Source organism: Emys orbicularis, chromosome 25, assembly GCF_028017835.1.
Source record: "Emys orbicularis isolate rEmyOrb1 chromosome 25, rEmyOrb1.hap1, whole genome shotgun sequence".
Classification (NCBI taxonomy): domain Eukaryota; kingdom Metazoa; phylum Chordata; order Testudines; family Emydidae; genus Emys; species Emys orbicularis.
The window spans coordinates 17,468,975-17,479,809 of record NC_088707.1 but is presented as its reverse complement, the minus strand read 5'-3'; the positions used below and the strand labels follow the sequence as shown (position 1 = coordinate 17,479,809).

Below are 10,835 nucleotides of genomic sequence, written 5' to 3'. Positions count from 1 at the left end.
TGGGAGCACAATAATACTTCAATGCCAGAGAAACTGGTAAATAATCACAATGCCCAGGCTTGAAGTCATCTGAAATACAGAATTCACACAGCAAACCTGGTTCCCAAAGCACAGGGGGGATTTGGGATTTGTTCTCTTTGCTTAGCCATGTGCAGTCGCACAGAGAGCGCTTTGAAAAGTCTCCCCTCCCACAGAGTGGGAATGGGAAATGACTCTGAACTTGAAGCTTGATGTGAATGAGGATGTCGGGACCACAGGGCCAGGGACTGACCTTTGCTAGAGAAGCCAGTGACACACGGAACCAGGCTAAGGAAAATGTTTCCTGGAGTCAATAACTGGAATAGCCTCAGTATTGTGCAGAAAAATGTCTCCCCAGAAGAGTCAGTGTATTGGTGATTCAGTAGCAGAAGTCACAGATACAGCGGGGGAGGTCTAGCTTTGGTTTCTGGCCAACAGAGGGATGAGATTTATTGTCTCCAAATTTCAGTAGAAAAATTCACACCCAAACCGTGTGTGGTGGGGTTTTTTTGGTTTTCATTTGGTTTGGTTTGTTTTTCTCATTTGAAATGTCCTTGATAATTTGTCTGGGAAAACTGTTTGGACAAGGCCAAGGAAGAGTTAGAACAATTGCAAATCTACATGGGAGTGAGGGGGTTTCTCAGCGCCGGGGGAGGGGTGGAGATTTTCATGGAGGGGAGTTGAGGAGATAAATGAGAGGCTTTTGCTCCAGCAGAGGGAGGGGTTTGGCAGTTTCATTTTTACCAAGTGAACCCCCCACACACACACACACATACACACACTGCTCCCCTACTGCTACTCCAGCTCAAACCCCACTGTCACCCCAAGCATGAGACCTACAGCTTCCTGTTGACAAAGCCCTTATATATCAGAGACAAAATCCCCTAGTCTGCCCCTTCTCCCAGCTGAGCCCTGCCCCCACAGAGCCCAGGACAACCTCAACCTACCCATGGTTGGGGCTCAGACTTAATCCTCCAGGCCAAGCACAAAACCTTCAGCCTGGCACATTTTGCTCCCTTCCCACCTCTGCCCAAGCGGCAAGGGAAAAACGGACAAGATGGCTCTAAGACACCTCCCTCCCACTTCCCTGTAGGCTGCTGTGACATTATTAATATGAACTGGGACTGTATAGATCATTGTTGCCACCACTCTTGGAGTCTTGGAGCCATCGTTGATAGTTCTCTGAAGATGTCCACGCAGTGTGCAGCAGCAGTCAAAAAAGCAAACAGGATGTTTGGAATCATTAAAAAAGGGATAAAGAATAAGACAGAGAATATCTTATTGCCCTTACAGAAATCTATGGGACACCCACATCTTGAATACTGCATACAGATGTGGTCTCCTCATCTCAAAAAAGATATACTGGCATTAGAAAAGGTTCAGAGAAGGGCAACTAAAATGATTAGGGATTTTGAACGGATCCCATATGAGGAGAGATTAAATAAGCTAGGACTTTTCAGCTTGGAAAAAAGGAGACTAAGGGAGGATATGACAGAGGTATATCATGAGTGGTGTGGAGAAAGTGAATAAGGAAAAGTTATTTACTTGTTCCCATAATATAAGAACTAGGGGCCACCAAATGAAATTAATGGGCAGCAGGTTTAAAACAAATAAAAGGAAGTTCTTCTTCACACAGCGCATAGTCAACCTGTGAAACTCCTTGCCTGAGGAGGTTGTGAAGGCTAGGACTATAACAGGGTTTAAAAGAGAACTAGATAAATTCATGGAGGTTAAGTCCATTAATGGCTATTAGCCGGGATGGGTAAGGAATGGTGTCCCTAGTCTCTGTTTGTCAGAGGGTGGAGATGGATGGCAGGAGAGAGATCACTTGATCATTACCTGTTAGGTTCACTCCCTCTGGGGCACCTGGCATTGGCCACTGTCAGCAGACAGGACACTGGGCTGGATGGACCTTTGGTCTGACTGAGTCTGGCCATTCTTATGTTCTTATGTTCTTGCCCTGATGCTGAAAACAGTTCAAGGATATCCATGTACTGTTACCCGTAGTCATAAGTGCTGGCAGCCACAGGGCCACTCCCACCAATTAACAAATACACAGAATTAAGTTTCAAACAATTATTTATTACTGGAATTTTTCCTACTTGGGGTCCAGGGTACTGCCATAGGGATGCGGTACAGGAAGAAACGGTGGATGGTGGGTATTCTGGGCACAGAATGCATCCGCCCTGGAGCAGCAGTGACACCCTGTGGCCAGTCGGGGTAAGGCACAGAGAGCATCCGCCCTGGAGCAGCAGTGACACCCTGTGGCCAGTGGGGGTAAGGCACAGAGTGCATCCGCCCTGGAGCAGCAGTGACACCTGGTGGCCAGTTGGGGTAAGGCACAGAATGCATCCACCCTGTAGCAGCAGTGACACCCTATGGCCAGTCAGGGTAAGGCACAGAGCGCATCAGCACTGGAAGAGCAGTGACACCCTGTGGCCAGTCGGGGTAAGGCACAGAGTGCATCTGCCCTGGAGCAGCAGTGACACCTGGTGGCCAGTCGGGGTAATACACAAAGAGTATCGGAGGGGTAGCCGTGTTAGTCTGAATCTATAAAAAGCAACAGAGGGTCCTGTGGCACCTTTAAGACTAACAGAAGTATTGGAGCATAAGCTTTCGTGGGTGAATGCCCACTTCGTTCATTGCGTCTGATGAAGTGGGCATTCACCCATGAAAGCTTATGCTCCAATACTTCTGTTAGTCTTAAAGGTGCCACAGGACCCTCTGTTGTGCTTTACACAAAGAGTGTTTCCCAGAGAGGAGTAGTGACAAAATGTCACCAGCCAGGGCAGCACCAGCTTCTTCCCAGTGGTGGGGGCTGAGATGGAGTAGACAGAAGATTGTGGCTGCTGTGCCCCCCTCTCAAAGAGAAAATCCTGGGTACTGAAGGGCTCTTTAACCTACCAGGGAAAGGCAGAACAAGAACCAATGGCTGGAAGTTAATGGCAGAGAAACTAAAATGAGAAATAAGGGACAAATTTGAAATCGGGTGATTAAACATTGGAACAAAATCCCCAGGGCAATGATGGATTCTCCACCCCACATGGAGGTGGCAGGAGGGGGCAGGGGGGTTGAAGCAAGTGCTCTCAGGTGATATAGAAAATGATTTCTCTCAGGTACTTGTCTGGTGGCCTTGCTCACATGCTCAGGCTCTCACTGATCTCCATTTCTGGGGTCAGGAAGGAATTTCCCCCAGGTCAGACTGGCTGGGATGTTGGAGTTTTTGTCGTCCTCTGCGGCATGGGGCACAAGTTACTTGCCCAGATCAGCTGGGTACATCTCACCAAATCAATTCCCTGCCAGTGCAGGGGCCTCAGGTGTTGGTGCCCCTCTGCCTCTCCTGTGCTATGTCTGTGGCACACAATGGGATATTCTCCTAAGGGCTGGAATATTTTGGTCTAATCCTGGTTGTTGGGCTCAGTGCAGGGGTGACGTTGTGGCCTGTCACGTGTATGGGGGTTAGACAGGATTATTTAGTTGTCTTGACTGGCCATGAAATCTAGACAGGGATGTTCTGGCTACAATGTTGCAGTGTCTGACCTGTGGTCACTCCAGCTCCCAGGGGCCTCTTCCCAATCGAATCCCTGGCCAGTATTCAGAGACTGTCAGCTGCAGGGCAGGGCAATAGGGGGCTGGTGGGAGTCACTCTGGGGCCGTCACTAGCCACAGAAAACAGAACCTCTCCCAACATCCCCGACTGCTGCCCATCAGGGTCTCTGGCCATACAGGAGACGGGCCAGCACCCCCCCGTGGAAGGAATGAGGGGGATGGAAATGCCCAGGATGGTCCTTTCAGCGGGGCACAGCGAGCTTTATGCTTTATGCTTCTTGTGGAGGTGGATTACCCGGAGCACTCCAGCTGCAGAGTCCAGGCGCTCCATGTGGCTTGCCAGTGTGGACACCTCAGGAGTTAGGGCGCCCAGGGCTGCTTTAATGTGGTCTAACTTGCAAGTGTAGCCAAGCCCCTAGACTATGTCACTTGTGTGACTTACTTACTTGTGCTATTGTAGGGAAACTGGAAATTAAGAGTTTAAATTATCTGCCACATGTCCCGCGTCCCACTGAAATGAATCCAACCCACAGGTCACATGGGCAGAAGTATCGGTGTCAGGATGCTCCATTGTTAGCACAGTAAATGAAGCTGCAAAAGTAAATGATGTTTAAATGACCTCACTCTGTTTTTTACAATCCTGTATTAAGAGGTAATAGATACAGATGTGCACCAGGCAGGGTCGTTTGGAGGCCGAAGAGTTTATGCTTCCATCCCCCATCACTGCCAAGTTTTAGCTAATTAGGACAAGTCAGCAAATAAGAACAACCTCAGGTATCAGTAGCTGCTACAGGTAGCAAAGTCCTACAGGCAGCAGTTTCTGGCAATACACCTGTGCAGCTCTGCTCCCCGGCGCTTCTTGGACTCCTGCTCTCTCCTTAGCTCGGCCCTACTCTGGCCCAGGCAGTTCCAGCTCACGTGGAAGATGGGACCCCCTGGCCTGGTGACTCCCTCATTAGACTGCCTGGCCTGTCAGTCCGGCTAACTTGGAGCTTTGGCCTCTCCCCATTGCCCCTGAGGACTGTCAGTCTCAGGGTCCTGATTTCCCATTGACCCTTCCCCCTTCTATTGGGACTGGGAACTAGACAACCAAAACCCCCACTAAGTTTTAGTAAGGGACCAACAGTCCCTTACACAAGCCAGCTCCGTGAGGGTCACCGATGTCCAGAGAAGGTCACATAAGCTGGCCCCATGGTGTAATGGTCAGCACTCAGGACTCTGAATCCTGCAATCTGAGTTTAAATCACAGTGGGACCTTGTGGTAAAGCCTGGGAGCTCACAGTGCTCACATTCCCTGTCTCTAGTTGTACAAGAACGAGTCTTTCCCATCCTGTTGGGTGACTCACACCCACTGGAGCCAGGCCTCTTTTCGCGATGGGCTGGGGCTCTAGAACTGGCTACTGATGCCTGTGGTTTGACCGGATGGTTGGGATTCTCACTGCTTCACCTGATGCCCACAAGTTTGGCCCTTGCACTTGCCGCTGTGCTTTTCCTCTTGCCCACCTGGTGCTTGAAGAAAGGAGTGCCAGGGCCAGGCTTCATAGTCAGGAGGGGGAAGAGTCCCAGGCTGGAGCCCAACAAACCTTTCCTCCTCTGGGCACCTAGAGCAGAGGCGGCTGCTCCTGACAGCTCCAAGGGAAGGCTTAAAAGCCACAGAGCAATGGAGGGCGGGGCAAGAGGAGGGGACTACCATGCTTATGCGTGGCCAGCAGACAGCCACAAAGACACCCAGCCAGCCTGCTCCCTGCTCCCTGGCATGCCGAACACCCACTGAAGACCACCAGCCAACCAGCATGTGGGGCAGCTGCTGTCACTCTGTGGCCAGCATCAAAAGATGGTAGGAAAGCAGGGCCAGCCCCCCGCTGGTGGGGCCAATGTCCTTTCCCACTCAAAGTGCTCACTTTGGCAGTGGGGCAGGAGATTTTTCCCCAAGAGGCTTTTCCCCAGCTGGTGAGAAGCAGAGAAACACCCATGCTCCCAAGGCGCTATTTAGCAGCCCCCTCAAGCACAGGGACAGGCGCACATTTGGAAGAGGGAAACTGCTCTACATGCTAGCCCGGGCAGCCGCCCATTTTCTTTGGCAAATCAGGAATGGCAAAGGCTAGACTGGAAGAATGTGGGGCTCATGCCCCAGCCTTTGTGATGCCCAACTTCTTCCTGGGGCTCTAGCTGAAGCCAGAGCATTGGCCTGAGCGGCCAAGAAGAGGTTCCAGCCCTAAAGAAAGCAGGACTTTCAGCCAAAGTAAGCACAACCACGAGGGGACTCAAATCCTGAATCATCTGATCCACAGGGAGACGCTTTATCCTTTAGGCCACATGATGAGGGGGTCTAAGCACTTCTTTGGAAAAGATGGACACTGTGTTTCTTGGGTCATCTACTAAGGGTGCCGAGACTCTCTGGGCACAGGAAGTTGAGTTCCCAGTGAGATGTGAGACTTAATTCTCTGGAGCCAGGTGCAGGACTTTGGCAGGGAGGCTTAGGCATGGGGGATTGGGGTGCAGCAGACGGACCGGCTGTCTAGGTGCGGAGATTTAGTCGCACTGAGGCACAGGAGGGAGGAGAAGGAGGAATCCTGCTGATAGGCAGTGGCTGTGCAGAAAAAGAGGAGGGGTTGCTGGGAGTTTTTTTGCCTCGCTTTTGCCTGCCTGCTCGCTCTTGTGGGGAAAGGGGTAAATCCTTTTAGTAATTCTGGCTAGCTCTGTCGGGAAAGCATCTGGCTTTTAATCTGAGGGTCCAGGGTTCAAGCCCCTCTCCAGACACTCAACTTTTATGCGGCCTTCTGTGCCAGGAGACGTACCTTTTCTGCTGGTGTCCAGAGCCACACACGGATTCCCAAAAGTCGTGGCCATTTCTGGGAAAGGTTCCTTTCTCCTGCAGAGTCCTTAGGAAGCAGGATAGAAGCCCACATCTGTAGCAGCAGGCCCAGAAAGCGCAGTCTCTGGTTGGCGGGAAGCACTGTGGGGGCAGGTACTGAGAAAACCAAGGGGAGGGAGACAGCAGCATAGAGAGGGGAGAAGAGAGAGAGAGAAGCTGTGAGTGCAGAGTGCAAACCTGCCAGCTGAGGGTCACAGGTGTCTAGAGAATGTGACACCATCGGGTCCCATGGTGCAAAGGGCAGCTGTCAGATCACTGAATACTGCAAGCTGAGCTCAGATCTCAATGGGACTTTGGGACCTGTTGCTTCATACCTAAGCATAGTGGGAGTGTCAAGGCTTTGTCTTGCTCTTTCAAATGACGCGGGAGCCAGTCTTTTGCCTGCTAGCTGTTGTGACTTGCGCGCCAGAGGGGATGTCGGCTCCAGCAGGCTGGCCTTGGCTGGAGCCCTATAGGGAGGGATGGGAGCTGGGTTTACTCTGAGTCCTGCAGCTGGGCTGCAGCCAGGCCTAGGAGGCAGCCCTCTTGGTTGACCTATTGGCCCAGAGTCATGCTGGCCATGTTGGTCTTTACCCACGAATGCTGAAGGGTGGGCCTGAGGGAGGGAGACTCAATCCTCCCCTCTATTAGTCAGGGCTGAAGAGGAAGCTGTAAGAGCAGCCAGGTTGCAGAGCTGGGCCCTCTAGAGTTTGGGGAGGGTGGAGTTGACTGGGGCATGGTGCTGGCAAAATGCCGCAGGGCGTTAGAGGGAGGCACAGGCCAGGATTGGGACTGGGAAGAGAGAGAGAGAGACTAGCAGGTTTCCTCTTTTGTTTCCTACGCTCTTTTTCTTCACTAGTTTCTCCTCTGCACAAACTTGTTCTTTTTAGTTGTGAGCCTGGCTAGCTCAGTTGGCAGAACATCAGACTTTTAATCTAAGGGTCCAGGGTTCAAGTCCCTGCTCAGGTGATAAACTATTCCCAAAGATCTTAAAAATCTCTCTCTTTGGACTTCTCCTGGATGTTACTTTTTCTCTTCAGGATTTTGCCTTTCCTAAAATGGGCCTTTTGTGTGTGGGATTGAAGGGGCAACTTCCTGACACCCCCTCTGTCCTCACAGGCGGGAGGAATAAAGGCCTCTGAGCACATAGCAGGTTCCTAGCAGATGGCTGCATTTTCCCGTGGTGGAGGTGGAAGCTCTGTCTCCTTGCCTCTGTTTCTGCCTTCACATGGCTGTGCTGATCTGGCTGGCCTGTCTGAGACAGGGTGTGAGGAATGTTTGGAGCTTTTGCTTCGTATTGAGGGCTCCTTCCTCCAGCAGAGCGATGTGGGCTCTGCGGAGAGCCAGAAAGAATTGCCCCGTCAGCGTTAGGTGCTCACCCAGCGCTTGACTTCCCTTCGAGGGAGTGGGGCTCAGGCTCCCCAGTTGGAGAGGTGTGCAGGTGTCGGGGCTGCTGGCCGGGACCTGGAGGAGCGTGAGAGGTCTGCGAGAGGAGTGGAGCTGGAGGAGGAACACGTATCTGGGGGAGCCCTGTGCCTCTCCCAGGCAGAAGGTATTTGTGTGCTGCCAGTCCCTGGGAGGCTGGGGTCCAGCCCAGCGTTGGAGCCTGAATTGTCAGGAGCCCAAGAGAGGAGAGTGCGGAATTGATTGAGCTGGGGAGTGGAGCGCCAGGAGCCACTCACCCCACCTTGGGAGCACTTGTGGGGACTGAGCCATCTTTGGGTAGGCATAGTGGTGGGACCCCAGGGGATGGGGAGCAGCAGTCTGGGGGCTCATTCACCCAGGCAAGGAAACGCCCCTATGGGGGGAGCACTGACCCAGCAGTGAGCACCGGACCTGTTGGTGAGCCCTGCAGTGTCCTTGGGTCTGACATGAGACTGGGGCACTTGCAGGTGTCTGAGCAGGGGCAGCCACTCGAGCTGCAGATGGCAGAGGTCAGGCCATGAGATGGTGGAGCTGGAAGGCAGGAGAACAGAGCAATGTTTCAGACCGGTGCCAGCGGTGGGGCTCCAACCAGAGGGTCCCCCACCAGCCAAGAGGAAATCCTACGCAGCAGCAGCCTCTTGTTCAGCGACAACAGTGTGTTCGGTGGCGATTGAGGGACTGCAGCCATCCGCCTCCTTGCAGCAGCAGCGTCACGTGGTTCGGCTATGGTACATGGGGGTTTCGAGCGGGCGCCCCACACGTGACTTTGTAGTGGACACGTTGCTGCTCCGCTCCTTGGGCTTTCCCCCTCAGCAGCTGAGGTCAGTGAGTCACTGCCAGACAGTAGGAATTTGATGTTAGCTGCCATTTGGTCAAGGAGTCCGAGCAGTTCTGGGAGAAGATTGGGGAGAGGCCCCCGTGGAGCAGGTGTGGGCGGGATTTGTCGCCATCCCCCTTTTCAAGCCTGTGATCAAGACAGTGACCATATTTTTCTGCACAGATGTGGTACGGGAGGCGAATGTGTGCACCTGGCTGGAGAGTCAGGCCCCGGTGATCTGGGCCCCAGCCAGGGTGCATGACAAATTCGGGGTTTAGATGGGTGAATTTCGGGGGACAGCTGAGCTTTTAAGGGATGAGGGTGACCAGTTAAGACAAGTTCCAAATATGTTTTACATTGGGTTGGAGCGGGGTTATTGCTGGTATGCGGGACAGCCTAAGGCCTGCTTCAGCTGCAGCTCATCCGAGCACTTCAGTTACGGGTGCTCTAGCCGGCGCTGTCTGCACTGTGAGTCCCCGGAGCACAGGATGGAGGACTGCTGGCAGGGGATCCATTGAAATTTGTGTGGGAGGCAGGGACACATGTACCGCCATTGTCCAGAGGGTGGTGTATCTGAGAGGAGACACGCTGGCGACAGCGTATAGCATGCATGCAGGTGGAGACTGCTCAGGAAACAAGGGAACAGGGAACGGGAGTGGCCAGGCAGACACCAGCCTCGGAAGTGAAAGGAGTGGAGGGTTTCTGCCCCATGGATGGGAAGAGCAGTGGACCCAGGAGTAGCATAGCGAGCCTGGAGGAGCTAGTGCAGACGAGTGAGGAAAGCAGTGGGGTAGGCACGGGAGTACAGTCAGGCGAGGCCATTGGTGAAGTGCTGGCCGGGGTAACAGGGCCTGGATGATCCCCATGTGAGCAGGAACATGGTGATGGGGCCCAGCTGGGTCGAGAGATGCCTGGTCCCACGATGAACAGGTGGGAGGAGAGCAGAGTCACTGGGGAGACTTTTGTGAAGGTTTCCTGAAGGAAGAGGCAGGAAAGAAAGCATTCTGGAGTTGTTAATGTCCCCTTGGGGCCTGCAGAAGCTGGTGGGAGATAGAGATGGGCAGACCCTACATCTCTCATAATGCATTGGCTCACTCCCCTCTCTCCACCCACCCCACTTCTCATTGTAGTGGCATCCTCACCCAATTACTGAACTTGTGGCCCCGGGATTTCCCCTCCCCTGCCCTGAGCCCCCCCAGACTCCATAGGGTTTGCAGGTGGGGTGCCTTGGGGGGTTGGGGTCAGGGGAAGATGGGCGGATTTTGTGCAGAGAGGCATGGGGGGGGTTACAGGTCGGGGGGCTGGGGAGGAACCCAGGACATGAAGGTGGCCACACACATGTTCCCAGAAAGCCTGGGGAGACAGGGCGGGGGAGGTAACATCTGTTATTGGAACAACTTCTCCTGGGGAGAGAGACAAGCTTTTGAGCCAGGCAGGGCTCTTCTTCAGGGCTGGAAGAGGTGCTCAGGGCTGCCAAGCTGGAGGGGGCACTTGGGACTTTACCAGCAATAAAGATGCTCTCCAGAGCATGGAGCAGCATCCGCCCATGCAGCCAGGCAATGAGCATTTCCCACAGCCTGGAGTCAAGGGGGAGGCGGCAGCTGCTGTTCCAGCTCCTCGGGGACAGGCCCTGTCAGCCCCCAGACACTTCTTACTCACCACAGCTAAGGGCGTCGGGTTCCTCCGGTGTGGGTGTGGAGCAGCCGTTCATTTTCCTGTTCGCACTCCTGTGCGGTATGAAAATTGGGGAGGGGTGACAGAAGCCCCACTTCCCTCCCTAAATGACATCCAGTCAGGGAAGCCAGGACAACAGGGTGGGGTGGCAAGTGGTGGCCAGACTCTGGCCGCCAGGGTCTAGTCTAGCTCAGGGTCCAGCTCAACTTCCTCCCCACGCCACTGGCCCCCAGTCCCCTTCCGCCACCAGCTCAACCCAGGAACTGAGGCAGGAACGGGGTGAGGAAGCAAGTCAAGCTGAGCAAGGCAGGCAAAAGCGAGTCTTGTCTTCATGGGCTGCTCACAATGATGTCCTTTTTGTGTGCCACAGCTGCAAAAACATCCTGGACAGAGAAGCAGCAGGACAAAGGGGATGCTATGCAGCTGCCAAAGTAACTCAGTTGGGAGAGTGTTAGACTGAAGATCTAAAGGTCCCTGATTCAATCCCAGGCTTTGGCA

At 53.5% G+C, this 10,835-nt stretch overlaps 1 non-coding gene across 1 annotated transcript; it reads left to right on the top strand.

Annotated features, from left to right (window-relative positions):
* Positions 1 to 10,762: 10,762 nt before the first annotated feature.
* On the top strand, positions 10,763 to 10,835 carry TRNAF-GAA (transfer RNA phenylalanine (anticodon GAA)). Its single transcript has one exon. It is a non-coding gene; the product is annotated as a tRNA-Phe (tRNA).